General features: G+C 39.1%; 1 protein-coding gene across 5 annotated transcripts in view; it reads left to right on the top strand.

Moving 5' to 3' along the window:
* HIVEP1 (HIVEP zinc finger 1) overlaps nt 1-26704 on the top strand; it is a 142672-nt gene that overhangs the window by 47343 nt on the left and 68625 nt on the right. The gene's annotated exons all lie outside the window — the stretch shown is intronic.

Here is a 26704-nt window from a genome sequence, read left to right as displayed (position 1 = left end):
CTGAAACTGGTGTGTTGGCAGTTGGGGGATGAGTGTGAGGGTTATGGACTGCTTCAGCCAGGATATGTTTGGAGAGAAAATAAAACACCAGTTTTCCTTTCCCAGTTTTACCAAACCCCAAACAAAACAAGAGATGACATAAGAACATAAGAGATAAAAACACACAGCTCTGTTATATGGTGGCTTCCTGTTCTTTTCTAAAATAAATACTATTATGATGAATATGTGGATGCATAGTGCTGATTCCATATTTAAGGTTATTTTTTTTCAGTGAAGAATCTCACAATTAGGGTAACAGAAGGAGAGTGTACATTTTCATCATTCCCCATTAGAAATAAGAGCTACATCTTGTTAAAATCAGAAAAAATGGGTTATCTTTCTTTCTGCATTGCAAGAAGAGTCTACTATACTTGAAAGCTAATAGCTTTCAAACTCTTAGAGCTCTTAGCTCTCAGCAGCAAGTATAAAGTGTCTGCTCTGTATTCAGTTAACTTTAATCTGATGCTCCTTTAGTCAGATGTGATGCCAGTGTGAGGTATTTTAGAGTATTATATATTTGGTTCACACATTTGACTGATGACTCTGTAAATAACTAGATTGATACCAATGTTTATGCTGTGGAAAGTAAGATAGGAAGACCAGAACATAGTCCATCTTTCTTTCTCCCTCTAGGTAGAGTTAGCAAAAAATATTATTTGTTGATATGTTTATTGCTGAAAATTTGAAAGACCCACATACAAAAATTGTAGTCACTCATAATTGTATCATCCAGAAATAACTACTAACAATTTGATATATTTCATATGTGTATATGTATACATGTATCTAGACTATATACATGCACATTGACACACATGCATATGAACATATAATTATATATGTGTAAATTTTAAAACACAGGATCATATAGTATGTATTTTGTGGTGCTCCCCTTTAATGGTGTCTGTCGCTAGTATTTCTCAATGTCATCAGTATTCCTTTTAGACATTGTTTCAAATGGTAACATGATACTGCATCATATTACTTTGCCATAATTAACATTCTCTTGCTGTTCTGTGGTTGGTTTATTTCCATTTAATCTAATCATTATCGTGGAACCTCTTTTTTCACTTTTCTAATTAACATGGTTTAATGACATAGCATATTATTTGATCAAAAATGTCTTGCTTCTTGTTCATTAAAAAGTCTGAGCATTTGAGAAGCTGATTCAGGACTGCAATATTCCATTTCTGTATTTATCCTGCAATAATTTTAAGAAAAATACTTAGTATTTTAAATACCTATTTTAGAAACTTATCTTTATTAGTTTCAGTTTGATCTATTGTACTTTCATCCACTCTTTCATGAAATACAGATTGAGTGTCTTCATGCCAAGTAGTCAGACTACAATGCAAAACTAGATGGACAGGGTTCCTGTTCTTGTAGAGCTTATTGCCTGGTGGGAAAGTATAGTATGAAATAATTACCTAAATTATTATAGAATTACAATTGTAATAAATGTTACAAACCAAAAGAGTGGGCTATTAGAACATACACTTGAGGAATCAGAACTGGAAAGAAAAGAGAATCCTTCAATTAAAATTATTATTAATTTTATTATCTTTTGTGGCTTCTGTTTAAAATAGAAAACCTCTGTGCTTGATTTGAGGAGCTGCCACAAACCAGAGGATACAATGCAGACACTTTATTTATGTGTTTTCCTCTCACCAGATACCCAGTCTGGGGGAGAAGAAATCATTAATCCTTCTGGTTGCGTATTTGACTTCTGATCTGGAATATTCTCTGAGTTAGCAAATTTCAGGGTATAAGTTGAATTCTTTCAGCCAGCATTGTGGTTTTGAAGTATGAGATTTCATCATCATGATTAAAAAGCGTTGACCTGCTTACAAAGTAAGTTAAACACAAAATGAGCAAAATGACCTAGATAAACATGTACCCAAGACGAGGATCCGATTAAACCAGTGCTGTTTATAAAGGTAATGCAGTGAGACGTGGAGGTCTCCGTACATCATTTAGGGGAACTGTGCCTCGCGGAATACTCATGGAAAGAATGACTTAACGTTTGGTTCTTTTATCGTACGTTTGATTGCTCAGCAGTTTAGTTGACAGAAGTCATGTATTGGCTTAGAAAGGCTGTGGGAGGTTCTAGGGCTCCAGATCAGATTTAACCTCCATCTTGTGCAAAAATTGGAAGAAAAGCTGAGACCTAGAGTGATTAGTTAATGAAGAGCCAGAGTGAAGAATACAGAGCAGAAAATAAGTTTAAATGCCCTCAGATTTATTTGGAGGTAAAACAGGATAAATAAACTGCCAGTAGGGTAACTGGGCAACGTGGGAAGATTTGAGGAGGAAGAAAGTGTCTTGAATTTAAACTTCCCATGTTGTACGGAACCTTGCACAGAAGGAGTGTGATATTCTTAAAAGTAATAAAATTAATATACTTAAATCCCCATGTTTCATTCACTCAAATGCTCATCTGTTAACATCTTGCCACATTTGCCTTATCTCTCTCTATATGTACTATTTTTGGTTTTGCTTGTGGTACATTGAAACTATTTGTTTTTGTGAGTTGACTTTGTATATGGCCACTTTACTGAATTCTTACCCTTTCTTACAATTCAGTTGCTTTTCTTGGTTTTTCTCATTAGATTATCATATCAGCTGCAAAGAAACGATTTTGTTTCTTCCTTTACAATTTTCACGCCTCTTTTCCTATTTTATTGAATTGTCCAGGACCTCTAGTCCAAGTAGTAAATAGTATCACTGATTAAATTCTGACTTAGATGGGAATGCTTCCGATAGTCTGCAGTTAAATACAATGGTTGCAGTTAGCTTCTTGTGCATATTATTTATGAAGTTTCAGAAATTATCTTCTAATTATAACTTTCTGGGCCTTTTGGTAGGAATTGATATGCAATTTTAGCACTGTTTTGACTTCTATGGTGATATTTTTCCTTACTATTTCTGTGTAGTGAATTGTAGGGATAGATTTTTCTGATATCAAGCTAACCTCCTTACGTTACTGAGATAAATCCAACTTGGTGTGATGATTTTGATCATTTAATGTATTTTGGTGCTACTTTATTTTAATTAGATCAGTGAACATAGATGCTGTTGTGACTAGTGAAATTCAGATCCATTTAAGAGTTGCTTTTGTATATATATATATTTTTTTGTTTGCTTGTTTTGTTTTGTTTTTTTCTTTTGCGGTACACGGGCCTCTCACTGCTGCGGCCTCTCCCGTTGTGGAGCACAGGCTCCGGACGCGCAGGCTCAGCGGCCATGGCTCATGGGCCCAGCCGCTCCGTGGCATGTGGGATCCTCCCGGACCGGGGCACGAACCCGTGTCTCCTGCATCAGCAGGTGGACTCTCAACCACTGCGCCACCAGGGAAGCCCCGCTTTTGTATATTTTTATCATTGATAAGATTCCAACATCAACCAGATAGTAAGAGTATAACTGCGATCACTGGAAGAACTACAGAATTTTTTGTTAAAAAGAGGTCCTCACACTCGAAATGGTTGGGAATCAGTAATCTAGGAACTTAAAAGCAGGTCCCATACTCACCCTTGCCCTCCTCATCCTGGGAGTTTTGCTTATGAGTCCGTTATCTAGAAGATGGTCTTAAAGTTAACCTGCACATCCTACAGTCTCACACATAAAAGGGATTTTAAGAGGTTATCTCAGATATATTTTCTAAATAGATTAGATTTGTGAATATGAAGTTTAGTTTTGGAGGATGGGGGGAGGGATGTTGGTATTTCTTCAGAATCCGTCCTAACAATCAGTAGTCATTACACAGTAGTTGTAAAATGTGAAGAATATTAGGTTTTGAGTTAATAACTCCCCGAAGCCCGAATGTTGGATTGTCATGTCTCTTTAGTGTGGGAAGGAAGGAATCCAGATGATCAGATATATTCTCACAGCTACTGTGTCTGTTTTTAAAAATGCCTCCGTATCTCTGTGATGTCTGGGTATATTCCTTTCCCCTTTTTACAGAATCTATAAGCCAAATGCGTGGATTGTAGAAAGAAGATTATTTAAAACCAAGATGCTGCTGTAACGTAGGGGGTTTTGATCTGGGAGCATGTGCTAGTTGTCAGTATTGCTGGTGATTTGGAAAACATTGTGTAAAATTTTCGTTCACTGCATTTATAAAGTGCTTACAAGTAATTCTGACAATTTTAGTTTTTTGAAAATAACGTTCTCCCAGTCCAGTGTTTAGTGAAATACAGATAGTCAAAAGAAGGTGAAAGAAAGCAATTGGTGACGTAAATTATATTTTAGGCCCACTTGCAAGTCGGCTGGCTCTTCTGAATTTGCTTCTCAAATAAAATTCTAGGATCGTTGCTCTTAATAGCTGAAAGGAACCTGGAGAGTATTTTTTCAAAATATTTTGGGACATTTCTGATGGAGCAAATATTTTGTTAGGTGTTAAGTTTGTAAAAATGAATAAAACACGGCTCTTGCCTGTAAAGTCTAGCCTGAGAGACAGATACCCTGAATCAAGAGCTTAGTTGGGGATAGTATGTTCTGGAATGGAACCCTTCGGCTGGAGGTGGATTTCCCAGGTTTTGTGGGTGTCACTCCCGCAGTTGGGCAGACAGCCCAGGCTCATACAGCTCCGGAGTGATGTAGTGATGGCGCTGCTGAGTCTGGATTCCTGGTCTCTTGACACACGTCTCATGATCTGCTTCACCCTGGGTTGACCTGTTAGGCTTCGAAAAAGAACACTTAGCACCTCTGTTTAAAGTAGCTTGCTCTGTGCACTTAACAGCTGTTTCACTGAGATGCACAGGTATTCCTATGTTCTTATCTCACACTTTTTTTTTTTGATGGGGGAGGAATTCCCACTAAACGTTTAGAACCAGAAGCAATTGGAGTGATCATTTGAGTAGTTTTTAATCTGATGATGTCACGTGTCCTCTAAAATCCTGTACTCTGGCCATATACCTCAGGATCAAGGCTCAGATCCTTTCTGTGGCGTTCAGTCCTTCCTGATCTTGCTTACTTCTGCAGCCACATCCTTCTCTGTGATCCTTCTTTTACACTTGAACTTCAGAAAGGCTAAATGCCTACCTGCCTGTGGTTCAACTGATTTGACGTGCTGTTTCCAACCTTCATGCTTTGCCCAGGACCTCTTGACTCCACTTCTGCTGTGGACTAATACCTCTTTCTGAGAGCTTCGCCTTTGGGAATCTTCCAGAACCCTGGGCTGGTCTAGTTGAGGGACAGCACTGACCACCCGAGTGGTCCTTCGTGAAAATGCCTCATGTTTAAAAAGAAAAAAAGAAAAATAGTTTGAAACTGCCTTTTTCATGAGACAGTAAAAGTGTTTCCACATACCTGGGTGTATTTAAAATTTTTTACTGATTATCCTGTTGTATTGTTTTTCCTTGGAAAATACATCTTTTAGAGGATATTAAAGCAATCACATTTTGTACTTCATCAACCACCAATGGGAGCTTGCTCCATGCAAGTTCAGTTGGAATTCTTATTAATAATCCCATGTTGGATGACAATTTACAGAATTTGATATTTTGTTTCATTCTAAGGAGTAAAACATGTATTTTAAAATAAGGTATTTTAAAATTTATCACTTGCTGTTAGTCATGGTCTTATGGACAAGAATTACTTCTGTTCTCCAATCTCTGTAGCCATATGAAGTGTAAACTAGCCATTATATATTTTTTTCTTTAAAATATATTTAGGAAAGGAAACTGCTGGGTTACAATATAAGCTAAACACCTGATAGCAATTGAAGGATAATCTGTTCAGCTTTTCCCTTCTGTAGCATGATTAATAGATAATTGACTATTTGGTCAAAAGGTAAAAACAAACCTTAATTTTTCTAAATAAATATGAACTTGCAGAAGAAACCATGCATATTGAGTGCTGAGTGTTTCCTGGTAATCATAATGGATGGTCTCCCTCTCTCTTTCTCTCTTTCTCTGTGTCTCTCTCTAAGGAAGCCAAATTACAGGATAGTTCGTATCTTAAAGGATGCTTATCTCAGATACTAGGATGCCCAGATACAAAAGGGCACACGCTGAGGTACTGCCTCTGTAAATGAACCTCAGCAAATCATAACCGTCTTTGGATTCTCAGTTACGTTATGTAAGTGGTCATACAGATGGATTTTTAACTCTGATTTTCCTAAATTGCTTTCCCATCCATTAAACGGTGGAAGATGTTCTGAGATAAAAAATAAGAATGCACTGCTGTTACTTTAAGAAGGAAATTAAGTAGGAAGGGAAGAGGTGAATGTTGTGACTGCTGACATTTGTGGCCTCTTTTCATTTGCGTAAGAGGTGGACTGGCTTTTCTGTAGCTGCGTTGCCATGGAGAGGTAGTGGGGGAGGACTCCCAGGACCACAGCCTGTGCGAGCAGTTCTGTCTCCGTGCTCCTGCTGCAGAATGTGACGCGCAGGGCAGGGAGCTCAGGTGTGCTAGCGGCACAGATCATGGGGGCTGGCTGACCTGTCATGGCTGGTAACGTGACGGTGCAGAGACCCCTGGGGGTGACAGACACGTTTATGGAAGTGCCTGTGGATTCTCTATGTGAAGTGAAAGGATTGTAATGTTGTATGTATTCCCACCCTTCATGATTTCTTACACTCAAGATTTGATGAAAAGAGTGTAAACATATTAAACCAAATGTATGCCCTTGTTATAAGAAGAAATGACATAACAGCAAGTCAAATGCTGATGGGAATAATACACTCAGAAAGATCTAATATGGTAGGTGAGACTGTAACCAGAAATGAATGTGTTACTAACCTGGAATCATTAGTGAAAGGATGTTACAGAGCCGTGTAGCTAGATAATATGAGAAAAATGGAACAATGAAAGTTAAAAGAATTTTTCTATGTAACAGGTAGAAGAAAATCAGTTGTGTGTTTTATAGATAAATATGCTTGTATCTTAAGAGATGAATTTTAGGAATTTTGTCATTGCTGTTAATAGATTTTATTGGGAATAGTTTTATGTCAAATAGAAAAGTCTTATTAATGAGTTTGTAGTATGATCATTTTGTGGGGTCTTACTGGCTTGTTTTCTTGACATCAGTGGTAAATTGAATATGATTATATTAATCTTTTGATTTCTCTTGGCTATCATTGTGGATAATGCCTTTGTTTAAAAACAAATGCGATTGGTAATTTTAGCTTAAACTCTGAGCTGCTGTTTAGAATATTTCTAAATAAAAATATGTTTCTCTTGAGGAAATCATATAATACGTTAAATTTACCAAATATAAAGAAACTGATTTGACATCCCAGTTTTCTGATGAAATCTGAATGATTGTTTTATAGTAGTTGAGTCAGAAATGGTTTGTGTGAATATACATTGTACGGCTGTGAGAGTCATCGATTGCTTAATGCATATTGCAACTTATTTTAAGAAGGATAACCAACTGCCTAATTAAATCCATGAAGGAAATGCCAAACCAAGTCTTTTTTTAAAATAAAGATAGTGTTATTTATGTAAAAATCTAGACATAGTGTCATACATAGAGGTACATAGTACTGCTGTAAAGATTTGTAAGATGTACAGCTTTATTACTGAATTTACTTGGAAAGTATCAAATTCAAATTAAGGTATTTCAGAAATTGTTCACTAAATGTAGAGATTATATATATATATATATATATAAAAGTATTTCTCAAGTGATAACCTTATTTTGCTTACTAAAACCTTCTACTTCTTTTGTGTTTGGAATATTATATATTAAGGATAGATTTCCTTACTTTTTAAATATAATATTTAAAGGCATAAAAGTTAATAAGTTATTAGGTACAGATGTTGACGGAGTTGACATTTTCTTTATTTTTCTTAATTTTTAAATTAATTCCCAGGTACACCTATTCAACGGGAAACCAAAATTAGTTTTCTCGAGTACTCATGGAAGCCAAAGGGCGATGAGGTGTAAAATATTTGCATATGCGTTAGATAATAATAGGTAATTTTTAATGAATGTTAACTACAAACTAAGTACTAAACATTTGTGCTTGTTGTCTTTTCTGAATCTCACACACGTTTGCGAGGTGGGTGGTTTTGTTTTGTTTTGTTTTGTTTTGTTTTTACCCATTTTATAGATGAGAAAGCTGACGTCTAGAGGGTAATTTGATGTCATGGAGATAAGAAGGGGTGGTCCAGGATTTGAACCCATGAAAGTGTTTAACCTCCACACCGTTTGTTGCACGTTAAAACTGTAGCCTGGCCTAGTGTGAAAAGCTTTCCATCCAGGTATCCTGGGATGGAATCCCAGCTTTCCACACCTTAGCCAAGTGAGAGCAGAAGTTGCACCTCTCCGTGCCTCGGTTTTTTTCATAGACACTTAACGATAGAATACACGTGAGTACTTTAGTTCTAGTGCAGATGTGAGGCCTGCTCCCGCTCACCCCCGTGGTAGTAGTTACTGTTACAATGTATTATCATTCATCATGTTAAAATATAAGATAGTAATCCAAATTATGTTTTATTACTTCATTTGGAAATAATTACTAGGATAAAAGAGGAGTAGAGAATATGATTATAGTAATATTGAACCTTTTTCAGATACCTATACAAATATGTATCTTTTTTAAAAAATTAATTAATTAATTAATTTTTGGCTGTGTTGGGTCTTCGTTTCTGTGCGAGGGCTTTCTCTAGTTGTGGCAAGTGGGGCCCACTCTTCATCGCCATGCGCGGGCCTCTCACTGTCGCGGCCTCTCTTGTTGCGGAGCACAGGCTGCAGACGCGCAGGCTCAGTAATTGTGGCTCACGGGCCCAGTTGCTCTGCAGCATGTGGGATCTTCCCAGACCAGGGCTCGAACCTGTGTCCCCTGCATTGGCAGGCAGATTCTCAACCACTGCGCCACCAGGGAAGCCCAATATGTATCATTTTAAAGCAGGGTTTCTCAACCTCGGCACTGATGATGGTTTGGGCTGGATAACTCTTTGCTGACTGGTGGGACTTTGCTGAGGGGGACTGTCCTGTGTGTCGTAGGATGTGTAGCAGCATCCCTGGCCTCTGCCCACTAGATGCCAAGCCCTCCCCTTCAACTGTGGCAACCAAAAAAGTCTCCAGACATTGTCAGATACCCTTTGGGGGGCAAAAGCATCCCTGGCCGAAAACCACTGCTAGAGCTGTGTAGACATTAATCAAGTAAGTAAACATAATGTTATTACAGAGTGTGCTAATAGACAAGGCTAAGATGCTGTAACTGAGAATAAAGTGGGGGAGCAGACTGGCATTTGTGGCAGGTGTGGCTGCGTGTGGAGTCCAGCAGGGAGGGGCACGAAAGGCGCTCGGGCCTGAGCGGAGGTGCGGCCGAGGTCTCAGTGAGAGGCGCAGGCTTGGACCCGCTGGTGACAGTGGACAGTTTAGAGAGGTTTTTAAAGGGAGAATCAGAGGGCTCGGGGCTTGCTGGAATACTGCACCCTTAACAACAAAGGGTAAAGAGCAGTAAGGTTTGAGGAGTGGACGCAGGGCAGTCTGCAGGCTGACTCACCGGCCCAGTGAACCCTGGGTGCCTGCTCCGCTGTGCACGGGACCCACATGTGTTTCTCGGCAAAGTTAGAAATGACTGAATGTCCTGGGCCTTCATGAATATTGGAAACCATGGGTCTTACGGTCTGTGACTGCCAAATGACTGCATATTTAAAACCTGAATGCTCTGCCGTGCTTTACCGAGCAGATGTGCTCCTGAGAGAGGTGAGAGCTCTCACGCTTGGCTGTGGCATGCCCCGGCGCGTGCCCCTGCTTCTCCCTGGTTCCTGCCCCTGCCGTCCCTACCTAGGTTTCTGTCCTGGCCCCAGAGATTTCTCCTCCAAGTGCAGCCGCTTGTAACGCAATCAGTTCTTTGGACAGCAAATGCTTATCTTTCTTTTGAGTCACAACTGTGAAGTTTACAGATTACTTAAAGCAGTGCATCCCTATGGTGGCTCCAGTATATACCCCAGATTTAACAAGCGGTAAGAACAGAGCATTCCAGGCCCTTTCTGTGGCACAGCATTGAGGGAAGCCTGATGGGAATTCCTCTCTTTCCACAGCAGATGACGTCACGTCAACAGGCTGTTTAACGGTGCTATTTTAGTAAGATCGTCATAAGAGTAATTTAATGAACTTTTGTTAATAATAGTGAGTAAAATCCCTGACTTGTAGTTGCAACTTAAATGTTAATATTACAAGATTGTAATGCCCATTTCCTCAGCAGTGATGATAAAACCTTTTTTTCCCCCACGAAATTAGGTTGTTGAAGTTGTGTGTATCTGAGTGTGTCTGTCAGGGATTTCTACCACAGTAAAATGGAAATTCACTTTTGAGCCAGAACGGAGGCCTGTCGGTTGTGAAGTCTGTAGCCCAAGGGAGGACAAAGGGGCCAGAGGAGAGAGAGACTGCGTCTCCTGACAGCTTCCTGGGGTCTTGTTTCTCCGCCCCCCTCCCCTCCTCCACTTCCCCACTCCACTTCTACTGATCAGTTAGGTCAGTTATTGGCTGCTTCATTTTCCTCTGGGAAAAGACATTTGCAACTCAAGTTTCCATCCACTGTCATCCTCCCAGTGGGCCTGAGTAAAAGTAGTTGAGACGTTTTTAGTCTGGTCACTTGCTCTGAAAGATAGGAATTCAACCACGTTTGAACCCATGCTGTGTTTCTAGGATTGCGTTTGTGATGTGGGGATCCCTTTTCCTACCATTCGGTAGCTTAAACATCTCAGAGATAGAAGAGAGATTTACACGGGAATTTAAGGAATAAGTGAGACCACAAGTAACAACGGGCAAATGGGATACAATTAAATACCATTAAATAGATGCTTTATTCCATACAGTAGTATGGAATAGATGAATTTCTGTGGGATGTGTAGGAAGGTAAGAAAGTGTTGCTTTTCTGGATTTATGCATAGAAGAGAGTTTCAGAGAGTTGGGATTTAAGCCTGGTCGTGAAAAATTGGGAAGGTATGGATAAATACTGCAGGTCAGGACGTTGGGGGACCGTGATAGATGTTTATCATGGCGTTTATGATTTTAGCAGGTGATACAGGCCTGAAACGAGCAACCTCGTGCGCACACGTGCGGGCACATACTCTCAATGCAGGAGGAGCCAGGGTGCTGTTGGCACACACTGTGGCGGCCCCCGCGGGGGAGCAGGAAAGGCTTCGAGAGCACGTGGTGTTGAAGCTCAAACATGAAAGATGAGGAATCGCCAGCTCAGGCAGGACACCCTTTTAAATAACATGGAGAAGTAGTATAGCGTAGTGTTAAGTTCACATCCTGGAGGCTGTGTGCCTGGGTTTCAGCGTGGCAGACAGGCTTCTCCTTATGAGCTCTGTGAAGTTTGCTTCCATGACCCATGGTTCGCTCCTCTGTCAAACAGAGGTCAAGGGCGGTTCCTCCCTCCTGGGCAGGTTTTTTGGGGAGGACTGAATGAGCGAGTACCATCCGGTCCTTAGAGCAGTGCCCGTACACAGTAAGTACTTAGACTTTAGCTATTATTGATAGATTTTTCCCCAGTAGGGTCAGAAGGACGATGAAGGCTTCCCAGGCAGGTGTGAGGGGAGCGTGAGGAGGCGGGTCCCAGAAGGAACCCGCGAGTTTGAAGCAGCGCTGGGGGCAGGCAAGCTGCCGGTGGGCGCCCCCCAAAGGCAGCGCTGCTTCTCCTCTTAGAAGAAGCTTTTCAGGGGGAAGGATTCTCGCGATGCATCCGGACAGGTCACTTGTCGTTTCTCCCCCAGCTTTCAGAAATGCGTAAATGTGTTAATTCTGTTTTGCTGGTTTGTTTAACATATCTTTTAGGGAGTTTAAGAAATAGTTAACCTTATTCGCTATCCAAAATAATTGTATCCTGGGTATTCTCATGTGCTACAATGTTATTGAAAAGAGCTTGAAGGTTTCTCAAGCTCAATTATATTTCTGCGTGTTTTCACCGTAATTTGCCTAACTTGGTCTGTATGATAGAGTTAGCCTCTAAAACAAATGCCTGAAGATGATAAATGACCAGAGCTATTTTTGGCTTGACCAGATCAGATCCATACATACTAGGTTACAAGCCTACACTTTACACTGTTATTTTTGGCCAGAGTCCTTGCCAGTGAGGGAGGTAGCCAAGTACTTCCTTTGTGGAAAAAATGACATTTGTTCATTGTTTCGGTCGTGATGATTGCTGCAAACATATGGACTTTTTTTTTTTTTTTACTGATTGGTTTGTAGAGATGCAGATTGGGAATTCTATGCATTGTAAAATTTATCATAAATAAATGTTTGTTTGTAACCACTTAACTGTACTAAGGGCCCAATGCTATTATTATCTTCTGTGAGCTGTTATACTAGGTAACGGTGAAGACAAATAAATAGAGGACATGTGCATGTACACATATAATGGTGTGGTGGGTATATTTCAAACCAGGTAATAGATACATACACACTATATATTATACAAACACACACATCCATTATAAACGTGCACTTGCAGACGTATACAAAATTGTATGAACTGTTATTTGATTATTTAGGCTAATGGCCTCAAACAGTAATGTGAATGGTTCCCAAATAATTTATTTTCCTAAAATAAAATTTAATAGAATGTAATTAGCAGATTCAATGATGTGTTTTCTAAGCGTTAAATTTGTTTCTGAAAATCAGTTTAGGGACTTTCTCTCTGAACGTGTTGGCCAGTGATAAAAAGCCAACATTTAAGCTCGTAGTTGACCCTTAATATTGTGGGTCACACAGGTGACCACCTATAGATTTCTGCACTTCTTTACATTTTGTCTTTGTAATGAACTAGGTCACTCAGTAGTTCATATCTTTTCCATGTAAAATTATAGCACAGAATATTAGTAATTGGAAATTGTTATATGCTATATATTTTCTTCTATTTCTGTTTTTCTCTGTGAAACTATGAAAAATTGGGGAACTGAGTTACTCTAGGCCAATTATGAACCTAAAGCACAGAAGAGATAATAAAGATTGTTTAAAAGATGTAGTTAATTCAAACTTTTTGAGTTTGGATTTTTTTTTAAGGTCTATTTTTCTTGTGCTTATCAAATTTTAATTCTTCCCTGCTTTTGAGTAGCCTTATAAGGTATAGAATGGTTAGGACTTAAGACATTTATCTGATGCCAGTTTTAAGAGTATTGGACAGTTTACCTGCTGTGTGTCCAGTGGTTAGCACCTACCTGCCCTGCCCTCGTGGGCCTGCTGGGCTGGTGAGGAGTCAGACCTTAAAGCAAGAATTGCTCACAGTAAAATGAGGTGACCGCAGTGGCAGGGACAGTGTAAGACGCTACACAATTACTTAGCAGTGGCCCCTGACAGTCCTGATGAAAGACAGAATGTGAGGGTATTTTAGTTTATTTTGACTGTAATTCCCGCCATAAAGATTGTACCTGTGGGTGACGACTAGAACTGTTAGACTTTGTCTGTTTTCACTTTAGTTGTTTCCCCTCCACCACCTACTTCGAATTTTTCATAGCCTTTTACCTTCTGATTCTTGCTGGTTAGGGAATTACCCTTTAGAAGGGATGCAGATTGGACTATTTTGAGTTGAAAAAACAGACTTCTTAACTGACCTCTGAATATTTTGACTTAACATGTTGAATTGGATAAATTAAAGTGTAAAGAATAGGGGATTGCAATACTTATAATGGTATTATTTCTGATTGGTAAATGTTAAAATAGCCTCCATTTGGAAGGAGGAGACAGGCATCAAATAATTTGAAAGAATACAGAGTTTAAGTGAGAATACTGAAAAAAAGAATCTGAAAGTATGCATATATATTCATATGTATACATATGTATCTACAGATATATGTGTGTGTGTATATATGTACACACACATAAGTAATAATATGTATCTTTTAAGCACATAAGTAAATAAGCACTTATATACTTTTAGGGAATTGAGGCATTCAAGTTTTATTTTTGATTTGGCTACCCATATTTATACATACATACATACATTTTTATACATGTATATTTAAATGAGTAAGTAATACATCTTCTTCAATATGAGTAATAAACTTAATTTTAAAAATTAACTTGTATAGAAGCATGTACAGTTGTACAAGTGAGCATTTCCCCCTTTTCCTGCCCCTGCTCTTTATCCTCTGCTCAGAAGTAACCACCCATATTAATCATTTGTCACTTTTTTCAGCAATGTTTATGCAGACAATGCAACATCTTTTTTAAAAATATGCACACATGTCCACAAAAAATTGAATTACATAATATCTACTGACCTGAACCTGATCTTTTTTAAAATTTAAAATTTTCATACTCCAAAATGTCATTGCCCAAATCCCCGCAGTTAGAAGCAAAAATTGAAAGCAAAATCCATAACCGTAGAAAAACGTCTACTAGTGAACTGATAAAGTTTGGCTCCACCCAAACCCCTTGTGTGATTTTAGGTACCCAGTTATTCTCACCCAGAAGTGTCTTTTTCAGCTTATTGCTGATTTTTAATTTTTTCATTGATAATAGTGTTATTTACAGAATACACTTGAAGTAGTATGAGAACAAAGCACCTTCAGTGTTCTCTAGTGACCAAACGTGGTAAAACACAAACCAGAATCTATTACAGTAAAAAGAAGTCTAGACTCAATTCCAAATCTGTATGTCCAGCCTTAACCAGTCAGTCGTGTTCTATTTGGCTTCTCTTTAAGCATCTTTCCTAGCATAAGCCCTAACCCCTTCGGTCTCATGTTGCAAATTCAGTATCACGTCTGCAGATGGACTTCTCATCCCTCAAGGACCAGTTTTGGTTCTTTATTCATTTGTTCATATAGTAAGTGATTGAATGATTCCTAAATGTGAATAGAATTCCCACTCTGTTGTATGTGTGTGTTGTGCTAGGTGTGAATACATGGTGGTGAAAGCAGGTCATTTGCCTTTATGTCACACAGACTGGTACCATCTTTGGTCCAGCCATCAAAACCTGAATTTCCCATGTCATTTTAGACTCTCTGATTCCTTACTCAGTATGCGGACTTCTCACCACATTCTCCTCTCACTCTGCATATTTACTTCCTGCCATGTAACACCTACTCATGGTGTCCCATATACTGTATGTTTAGTTCTACTTTACAACTTTCTTCATGCTCTTTCCTCACAGAAGCCTTTTCACCTCCCCTGGAATTGATGTCAACTCTCATACTTTGGCAGTATTTAATAGGATGAACTAATTAGTAATTTATTTTAAAAGAACTTTAAGAAGAGTTCTTTCAGCTTTTCAAAAGATTTTCAGAGCTGATAATTTGCTTGCTATTTGTAATGTGTACTGGAGAGTAGATTGGGGAAAAGAAATCATCTATTTCAGTTTTGTGTTTTTTAAAAAATAATCATTTCAATCTAGTACTTTAAGATTTATTTGAAATAATATGAAATAACTTGAAGGTACTAAGATTCAGAGTTGTGAGTTCATTATTTAGGGATGACCTTGGGCTTGGGGACATTTTTAGGTAAGTAGATGTTTTTGTCATATATTTGGCTTATACATATATTATAAACTCTATAATACGCTGTTTTTTTTTTCTTTGCACAGTCCACTGTCTTTAAAAACTGAAGAAAAATAAAACCTTTTTATTTGCCTTGTCTTACCCCTCCCTCCCTTCACCCATCTCTTTCTTCTTTCTCATAAATCATGGGTTTGCAATTTTTTTTTGAAAAAGGCCAGATAGTAACTATTTTAGGTTTTGCAGCCTCATACAATCTCCATCACATGTACTTCCTGTTCTTTTTTTTCCTTTTGTTAACGTTTAAAATAATGCACAGGCCTTACACAGACTGGTTGTGAGCTGGATTTGGTCCACAGGCCATAGGTTGCTGGTCCCCACTCTAGATACATATTTTGTTGTCATTTCCCTTCAGGCCTAAATCACCACTTTTAGCATTGCTCATGCAGATTTTCTCAACTTTTGTTTATCTGAAAATATCTTTATTTGCTTTTATTTAATTAATTTATTTATTTATTTTGAGGTTCGCGGGCCTCTCACTGTTGTGGCCTCTCCCGTCGCGGAGCACAGGCTCCGGACGCGCAGGCTCAGCGGCCATGGCTCACGGGCCCAGTCGCTCCACGGCATGTGGGATCTTCCCGGACCGGGGCACGAACCCGTGTCCCCTGCATTGGCAGGCGGACTCTCAACCACTGTGCCACCAGGGAAGCCCGCTTTTATTTTTAAAGGATGATTTGCTAGGTATAGAATTCTAGTTTGACATTTGTTTCTCTTCAATTTAAAAATCTGTTGCTGCCCCTCACCACCTGCCCCCCATCCCCAAGTATTCTGCACATGTCTCTGTATGGCTTCCTTTGTATTCATCCTCCTTAAGGTCCACTAAACTTCTTGAATCTGTAGGTTGATGTTTTTAGTCAAATTTGGGAAAAATTCAGCTATTATTTCTTCAGCTCTTCTTTCTCCCCAGTTTTCCCTCTCCTTTCCTTCTGGGACTTTAGTTACATGTGTGTTAGATTACTCGATACTGTTCCATGGGTCTTTGAAATTATGTTCTTTTTCAGTCTTTTCTCTCTAGGCTTCAGTTTGATCATTTTCATTTCTAGTGACTTGTCTTCAAGTTCACTAATCTTTTCTTTTGTAGTATTTCATTTGCTGTTTCATTTGTTGTTTTATTTTAGATATTGTGTTTTTTGTTATATTATTTCCATTCTTTTAAGAGTTTCTATATTTCTTCTGAAATTCCTCTACTCTTATCCTTCACAAAATCCATCTTTTTTTTCTTCTGTTACGTTCTTTACCGTATATATTATAGTTTAAATTTCTTGTCATTATTTACAACATCTTTGTCATGTGCAGGTCTAATTCTTTGTACTGCTTTCTCACTCTGTGTGTCACAGTTTCATGATTCACACGCCTAGTAATTTTTTATTATATAAAGAACAATGTGGAGCTTCCCTGGTGGCACAGTGGTTGGGAGTCCGCCTGCCGATGCAGGGGACACGGGTTCATGCCCTGGTCCGGGAAGATCCCACATGCCGCGGAGTGGCTGGGCCCGTGAGCCATGGCCACTGAGCCTGAGCGTCCGGAGCCTGTGCTCCGCAACGGGAGAGGCCATGACAGTGAGAGACCCGCGTACTGCAAAAAAAAAAAACAGAACAGTGTGGTTGGTTATGTCTTATAGGCTCTGGATTCTGTCATCTTCATCTAAAGATTGCTGAGTTTTGTTTTAGCAGACAGTTGAATTACTATTAGATCTTCTGAAACTTGTAGAAGATTGATTTTAGGGTTTTCAGAGTAGTCTGTTTGATTTGCCCTGATTCCAGGATGTGAAGTTAATTTTAAGGTGTGGCCTTCTGAGACTTCAGTGGAAATAACAAGGTTTTTACCTGGCCTGTCTATTGTGGCCAGACTTGAATTCCAAATTCTGTATTCTCTGTACCAATACTGAAAGCTTCTGCTGATACTTTGCTCCGTTTTCTCAGCCTGCCTGTGTTTGCTTTCCCTCAAGTTCCTTGGAGTCTTACCCTCCACACAAGCAGTTCAGGACTCAGCCAAAGACTTGAAGGGCCTGTTCCCAGATTCTGGACTCTCCTCTGGGCCTCCCTTTTCTGGGACTTTCCCCACTCAATGTGCAGCTTTTGCAGCACCCCACACTCTCCCTCTGCCTCCTCAGCCCAGTATACCTGCTGCTTTCTACTTGAGACGTGCTCTTCACAGATTGGTGACTGCCCTTCTGGAAAGAGTCACTGAAATGTGGGTCTTACGTCATTTGCTTCTCATCCCTCTAGGGTCAAATCCCATCCAATTTTTGCCTGCTTTTGGTCACTATCCAGTACCTTCCTGTTTATTTATTTATTTAGATATTTTGTGCATAGTTTTCTTGTGTTAATATGAGAGTCCCATATAAGCCACCCTTACCAGAAGCCAGAAGTTCTAAATGAGTAGATAATACATTCTTGCTATCAGTGGAAGTTTTTATAATGTTAAGCAGATGGTTGTCTAAAAGAGTTAAGAGACTCTGGGAAGCCTCCTAGGCTGGTAAGGTGGAGGAATCAGAGAGCGCTCTGATCCTTTGGTTCCTGAATTTGCTGTCCCAGGATGACGGACACCCAGTGGGAGATCTCACCGCTACAGTGCTTTCCACTGTACACCACTGTGAGCAGAAGTAGATTGATTATGGTGGGGTACGTACTATGAGAGCTTTGCTTCTTTGTCCTTTCTTCCTTTTGTTATTGTGAGGGTATCATTGTTTACCGTACATTAGAGATACTTAGACACTAATATATTTTATTTCATTAGTGTATTTTCATCTCCACTAGAGCCTGGGTTCTCAAGGGAAGACACTGCATATAGCTCAAAGCTTTGCACATGGTAGGTGCTAAGGATGGAATGAGATGTACTGTGCCGAGCACAATGCCTGATGTATTGATACCAGTACTTTTTTCTTTCTTGTCTACTCTCCTCCACTCTTGTTGTTAAATATAATCAGGCTGGTAAATTAGGAAAAGGAACAGATTATTTGTTCCAGTTACCTACTTGTCCCCCTCTTTTTTTCATGTGGCTAAATAAGAATAGTTTTATACTAGTAAGAGGTACATTGTTAAATAATTTAGGGAGAAATTAAGAAATTTAACAACTGAAAAAATAAAAACATGTTCATTATTACTGTGAAAATGTACCTTCGAATCCTCGTCCAGAATGCAGAACGGTGACAGTGTAGATAAGTCTCTATCAGAACCTGGATTTAGGGTCTCCATAGATCCTACGGTTCCTAAGATCGTGTGCAAAGAGCATGTGTGTTTGTGTGTGTGTATCATTCACTTCCTAGGAAAGGCTACACAGTGATCATATGGATTTTTTTTAATAGAGACATTTTGAAGTTTCATTTTCTTAGTAAACTAGCTTTTTCTTTTTTTTAATTGAAAAAGTGATGAATCAGTATTGGAACAGTATTGGAATAGTGTGGAGATGTTCTAATTTTAAAACAAAAAAAGACAGTGTCCATATAGTTTTTGTGTCATTTTATTTTAAAAAGTGATGTGTGTGTGTGCGTGTGGGGGTTTATGTGTGTGTGGGTGTGTATGTGTATATGTGTGTGGGGTTTATGTGTGTGGGTGTGTATGGTGTGTGTGTTTGTATATGCATGTGTATGTATTTGTATGTGTATGTATATGCGTGTGTGCGCATGTTTGTGTGTCTGTGTGTGCCCACAAATGTGAAAAATGACTTGGAACCTAAGGTGCCAGTATGCTCAGGTTAATTTGGTTGACTGGTGGCTTTAAGTTTCCAGATATTCGTTAGGTATCATCAGATTATATTTGAACGTGCATTTGTTGGCTAACATCACTATTTATGGCTTTCAACCTACATTTGTAGATTTGAAATATAGGATGCCCTTTGAAATAAAAATTCACAAGAAAAAAATAAGACAAAAGAGATAAAATTAAAGACAACTATGAGAGGTGCCCATAGCTATGCATCAGATAATGGCTGTATTATGTCTGCTAAATTCGTGGGAGGGGCTCAAGGAAGAATGTGGATTTCTACATTCATGGATCCCTAGTTGCTATTCATCAGTGCTTTTCTTTGTCCTTAATATTGGTCAGTTCTTCCATTCCTATCAATAACTCTGTCTAATTTTTACCGGTCCCTAAGACCCCTTAACATAAACGCTAAACTCCTTTTTCGCTGTAGACAGCCATGCCTCTTACCTCAATAAAACTGTGGAAGTTGGATATGAGCTCCCTGTAACTCATCTTTCTCATCAGCAGACTTTACCCAGCACATCCTTCTTCTCTGCCCTCTGACCTCAGGGAGTCGCCCTGGGTGTTTCCCTGTTCAGAACCAGCCCTCCGCCCAGACTTGACGCTGGCCCCCACTTTCTTCAGTGCCTTGCCCTTCACATCCCACACTCTCGCCTGTATCTTTACTCCCTTTTTATTGGTTCCTTCCCTTGGGTTTATAAACATCTTTGAAAAACACATCAAATCAGACAGCCCACCCTTGACCCTGTGTTTCTCTCTGGCCCCCAAATTCACTCTCTTGTTGTTTGCCGAGTGTTTTGAAAGACAGTTCTGCTCTATCCTGTCCTCCACCTCCTGTCCCATCACTTTCTCAGCCCTCTGCCCTCCGCCCTCTCATTCCACTGCAGGCTCCGGGAAGCCTCACCAGGACCTCTTAATTGCTCCATCCAGTGAAGCTTTTTCAGTCTTTATCAGTTGCATCATCTACTGATTTGATAATGAAACACTGTTTTCTTGACTTCTGTGGCCAAATTGTTTTTGGTTCTCCTAATTTTTTTTCAGCCATTCTTTTCTTTTCTTTTCTTTTCTTTTTTCTTTTTCCTTGGGTTTCTCTACTTCTCATCCCAAGGACTCTTAACTGGAGGGTAGGTGGCCCATTAAAACCACTTGTCAAAGCTTTCAAAACTTATACAATCTGGGCCACCATTCCTATAGTTTCTGACTCAGTAGGTCCTTCTAGAAGCCTAGAATATAGTTTTTCTTTGATATTCTATTATATGAAGGTACCATAATTTACTTAACCATTTCTCAAGTATTCAACACATATCTATTGAGCATCTACTATATTCCGGGTGTCATCGGTTATTTAGGTTTTTTTCTGTTACGAAAAGTACTCTGATGAATAGCCTTTGTTCCACTCCTTTCATAGCCTCAGTTTAGATTTCCAGTAGTTGAATCAATATATTAAAATACAGAGATGGGTTTCAAGGATCTTGATGCCTATGGCCAAATTACTTCATAGAATAGTTATATTTTTGCTTCCACCTACCCTGTGGTATGGTTTTAGCAACTAGTTATGTAAGACGGTAGCTCTCAAATCCTGTGTGCTTAGACCTGTTGTCTCCGGATTTATGCTGTGAACTGCTGGGAGTGCCTGACTCTGTCTTGTTTTCTGCGTCTTTGCCTCTCCATCCTCCTCATGCTCCCCTCCCTGAATTTCCTCCTCCTCTAGACAAGATCTCTCCTTTCCTTCTCTGCGTATTCAGCCCATGTATTATTTCTTCCATGAAGGTGTTGCAGGACCAGTCTTCCTATTTCCAAGACAGCCACATTCACACCCTTCAGTGTTTCCCTAGGACCCCATGGACTTAGTCACACAGTTACTGCGTGTAGGGGGATTGCTCATTTACTTCTATAAGTTCCTACCTGTAAGATTATTCATCTTTGTGTATCCTTAGGGCTAGCCCACAGGAGCTAATAAATATATTCTGAACTGAATGAACCATTCACTATATTAATGTTTTTATGTTTTAGAAACTACCCAGAGTCTTTCATATGATCTGGAAATTTGGAATTTAGAACCTATAGCCAGCCGACATATTTAAAAAAAATAATTTGATCGCATTTTTAGGGTTTTTAGTTTTTATTAAATTTAAATAAATTTATTTTTATATTAAAATATTTATTATAGATAATTTAGTAATTGAAGAAAATAGAAATAACATTAAAACTGTTAATATTCTACCCCCAGATAATCATTACATTTGAGCCTATTTCTTTATAGATCTGTGTGTGTATGTATATGTACATGTACATCTATGTGGCACAAAATGTTTTTACATAATACACTTCGAGCATTTTTTCTGTCAGTAAGTATTTTTAAAACATTTTTAATGGCTAAATAATATTCTATTGTATGGAAGTACCATAGTTCTTTAACTAGTCCTTTATTGTTTTACATGTAAAATTGTCTGCAAGTAATTGTTAATTTAACATAAATGCTACCGTAAATTCAGCGATAGCAATTCCTTTATTGAACAAATATGTGTTGAGGCTCTAGTGATCTAAACACCTATGTACTCTGTTGAATAAGATATAGTTTTAATGAAGAAAGTGGGTGAGCATGCAGGCTCTCGGACTGTCCCGTGATGAATGCTGCTCTGGGCCTTAGAACACTGTGCTGGGGGCGCAGACCAGGGCCTGGGGGAAGGGTCAGGGAAGGCTTCCTAAAGGAAGTGATAGGTTATTGGCTAATTTCTCTGTTTTTAGGGTGTTCATTAGAATACCACTTCGTTAATATGATGAAGCATATCCTTTTTTATTTATCGTGGAGGGTTTTTTGTTTTGTTTTTGTTTACACTAGAGATAGGTGTTTTAATCAAGTACATGTTGGACATTTAAATTACCTTCCCCCCACCCCCATCCTGTTACAAAAGATAATAACATGCTTCCTAATGCTGAAATGTCTTTGCATGCTTATTGTGCTCCCTACTTGGACATGGCTTTCTAATTGTGGAATATACCTCTGGATGTAGGTTGTTACATCCATATTCATTTGTGAGGCTTGTATGGAGTGTTGATTCTTCTGCCCGTTCAGTCACATTTTGATATCAGGGTTATAGCAGCTTTTAAAAATGATTTAGAACACCTTTTCTGTTAGCTTGTACTCTGGGACAGTTTAGGAAAAGCTTTATTCTTCAAAATTGGTAAGAATTTGATAATAAAACCATCTTGGCCTTTAACCTCTGAAAAAGTAATTCTGCGTTATTCTCTGGTAACTCTATCATCCCTCGTTATTCTAGTCGAGTTTTTCTCTTTCTGGATCAAGTTGAGTAATTTTATTTTTTTTCTAGAATTTTTACTAGTAAATCACAGTTTTCAAATTCATGAGCTCCGAGTTGTCTCTCTCTCTCTTTTTTTTTTTTTTAACTTATTTCAAGCAATATTTTTCAGTTTGAAATATTACTAGTCTAGACTATCATTTTCGGCATTATTGTAGAGTCTGACTCCCTGAAAGACATAGGTCTAGAGATAGGAAAGATGTGTAACTTACAGGTTCAAACGTGTTACTTACAAAGGTAGGTTTCCTTAGCTGATTTAGTAGTGAACACTGGGATCATCATTTAGACGACCATGCATACGTGGTTATGGGTATTGGATGCATTTTTAACATTACGTCATTGTCATATATTTAGTCTTATTGAAATAGCTCTAGCAGTTACCAGTGAGGACAGGGAGCTTGTACTGACGTGTGATGAGGGACATGGGAGTTAGGCTTATTCAGTAGTAAAAATAGTGCAGTCACATATGGTGATCTTTTTTCAATCAGATGGTATCTCTTTCAGCCTTTTACAGTTCCTTAGGATCTACTTCATAAAATTTACTGTTAGTGTTTCCACTTTATGTTTTTAGGGCTCAGTGAAGAAGGAGAGCCTCTAGGTGTCAGAGCAGAAGTTATGGGTGCCTATCAGAACAGCAGGAGAGAAGGATGAGCTACTAGAATTAGGGTAGAGATCATTTAACTCCTTGATAATCTAATGGAGTGATAAATAGTTGATTCAGGTGCTTTCAGTACACTGATGCAATTTCCCAAATGTAGGAATCATTTATAACATTAAGGAAGATAAAACGCCAGGCTCTTACGTGAAACCACCTAATGCCAGCTTCAGTCTGTGCGCAGATACTCCTCTTTCCCTTTTTCAGAATGCACCCGTGCTTGTGTGTGTCACTTGGCAGGTTACCGTCAGCATTTTTAAGACCAGGAAATCACTCAGTCCGCTTTAACTGTGGTTGTTACTAATGATCACCTGATACATAGCAGTGGAGAGGCGGATCCTACATGCAGGGGTGGTGGCACAGAGAAGGAAGCAGTGGCTCTGAGGAGGGTGTCAGAGCAGGTTTCCTAGAGGAGGTGACATTCTGAAGGGATGGGGTGGGAGGGCAGCTAGCTGGAAGAGTCTCAGGGACCTGAGGGAGCCTGCGCAGGGGTGTGGCTGGAGCTGCAGAGGAGGGAGTGGGATGACAGCTGTGTTCGCTGCACAGGGAATCAGGCTTTATGTTTACCAGCAAACTGATGTTAAAATGTTTGTTTAAGAGGTAGAATAATCCGTAAGCTCCTCCAGGGGAACCATGCTTTTCGCTTTATGTTTCTGGTTCTTCCTTTTATACCTGACACCAGGTAGACATTCAGTGCCATATAAAACCCTCAGCAGTTGTTGAACCAAATCCTAACAATTTAATGAGTTGGTCCCCAAAGCTATGATGTATGTCCTGAGTGGCAGGGCTCTTGAGGAGTGGTGTTGAGGATCTGAGATGGTACAGGAGGCCCATCGCCCCCACTTCACCGCAGGGTGACAAGGGTCAGAGAGCAGGCGCTTGCTGTGAGCTCTCATTTGAAGACTGCTTTATTTTTCTAAATGATTTGTTTTTAATTATCTAGTCTTCTTCCCAGAACACCAAAAGAACGGTGGTTTCCTAAGGGCTCCAGGACTTTTTTTTGGGGGGGGGCTCAGTGGTTTCAGATTATGCTCCACAAATCAACATTTTTTTCTTTATTTACAATTATTTACCTATGATGAAAACAAAATGTTTTGCATTGTTTTCTTGTACAAACAAAAGTTTTAAAAGATGTAAGGCATTAAACAAGATTGTTCATAGCCTTTACCGTTAACAAATAGTTGCTGTGCTTTACCAGAGAAGAAAAACTGTACGAAGGTGTACATTTTTAATAGTTGCAGAACCAAAATCTAACCTACACTGTCAGTACCCTTCCTCTCAGCCTGCCACTCTTTCAGCCATGGGCCCTTCTGGATCTTAGGGACCATTATGGATCCATTCATGTGTTGCTGGGATCTTTTCCAGGTAACAACTCCAAGTGTATTTAGTAAAAACTGAATTAATTAGAATTACATCTTAATTTAAATATGGTAAGAATTCATTACAGTAACAATATGTTACTTATTTTAGATTTACCGCTGGTGTGAATGTCAATTTTGCATGTATATCTGTTTTTATTTTTAAGCAACAGAGAAACTACTGTTTATTTCTGAATGTGTAGTCTTTGTGGAATTATTACCTCAGATAACAGTGACACTGGGGAGGGCATGATGGAAGATGTCTCAGAATCTGAGATCCCATTATAAACCACACGCACCCCCCTGCCAATCAGGGCTTACAATGAGATATGTCCTGGCTGGGAAGTGTTGCCCTCGGTTGAGAACTGCTCTTTCTATCAGTGAGTTTCAAGCTGCAGGTTTGCTCCAGCAGTGGGTTGTGAAATCAGTGTATTTGAGCAAGGCAGCATTTTTCATTTTTACTAGGAAAGGATAGAAATTAGAGTGTGGGTAAGTTGGTTTCTGAATTATGTATATACATAATATAGATACACATGTGTAATTGGTTGGAATGTAAAACTATCTTACTCTGGGTCATAGTGAAAAAAATGATAAACGTTGCTTTTAAATACTAGTAAATTGCCTTGTCTGAACCAATTAAGAGCATCTAATAAACGAGTACTTTCTCTGTAGTTTTGGAGAGTGTCTTTAAAACATCATATTTTACCAGGAGAATTATAAAACATAGGTTAACTATAAACAGGACTTTTTCTAAAAATTGAGGCAAAATCTTACAATGGCTATTATAAGCTCTCTCATTGAAGATTGTATTTACCTATTGAACTGGAGCTCCAGGTAAAGGCATTTAAGTAGATACCTATACCTAACACACTAGATATCCTAAATCTACTGATTTATACACAAATGTAAATTGAGGTCATTTTTGCAAGAATTTGTTATGTTAAAGTACAAATAGGGGCTTCCTTGGTGGCGCAGTGGTAGAGAGTCCGCCTGCCGATGCAGGGGACACGGGTTCATGCCCCGGTCCGGGAAGATCCCACATGCCGTGGAGCAGCTGGGCCCGTGAGCCATGGCCGCTGAGCCTGCGCGTCCGGAGCCTGTGCTCTGCAATGGGAGAGGCCACAACAGTGAGAGGCCCGCGTACCGCAAAAAAAAAAAAAAAAAAAAAAAGTACAAATAGAAGGTGGCCAAACCTCAATATACTAAATAGAAGCTATTCTTTAAATACATGTCAAGTCATGAGTTTTTGCTGCCTTGAGCCCCAGTTGGTTCTATTAATAAAAAGTTGTTTTATTGTATAATGCCAAATTATGTGTGCATAAACTCTTAAACACAGTCATTACTACTATGAATATATATAATATATATGTATATATTATTTATGGTTCTCAAGTTTGGACAAACTGCTGGCATAGAAATAATAGTGCTTTTCATTTTTATGTTTCTCAAAGACTATATTTAATATTTATTTACATTTTGAATGTCTCCAATGTACTTAGTACATTTTATTTTTTGAAAAAGTGGGCCTTGTCTTTTTGTTACTTGTATTAATACAGATTTCATCCATACATTTGGAATTCTCCTTTTGAAGTAAAAGTACTGCTAAGTGCAGGATCTACTTTCTGCATTTAATAAGGGTTTTTTTTTCAGTACTGTTTTCCAATTTCACTCATCATTTCATGAGAAATAACTAAAGTTTGTAAATGAGAAAATATTGTATTATTTCCAAAGATTGTCTCTTCTCCCCTCAGATCTTATCCTGGATCTGGTAATTAGCAGGAAGCAAATAGGACATTGCTGTGGGGAGTGCATTTGTCAGGGTGAAGATTTAGTTATGATTAACCATTGCTTGTTTCCTTTAATCTGATGCTCCCCCTCCCCCTTGATATGGCAGCCTGGATGGATCAATATGCAGTTGAAAGAAGTATGATCAGTAAATCGAAAGTTCTGTGGATTTCTGGCTTTTCTGGAAAGGCTGATGGGGAAAAGGCAGATAGAACCAGGGCTTGAAGGGCATATGGTGGGATCTATTTAGTTGGGGAAGGATGCCATTTTGGAGGCTGCATCTTCCATGGCCAGTGGAGGGCATTTGGGGAGCTGCTGGTGGATGCTGGGAGGCATGAATGGCTGACATACCAAAAGCATTTAAACTGTACGCCAAGGGACTGTCTA

This window comes from Mesoplodon mirus (genome assembly GCF_964341445.2).
Source record: "Mesoplodon mirus genome assembly, chromosome: 12".
Lineage (NCBI taxonomy): Eukaryota > Metazoa > Chordata > Mammalia > Artiodactyla > Ziphiidae > Mesoplodon > Mesoplodon mirus.
The sequence above is the reverse complement of the archived record's forward strand: the minus strand, read 5'-3'. Positions and strand labels throughout refer to the sequence as shown.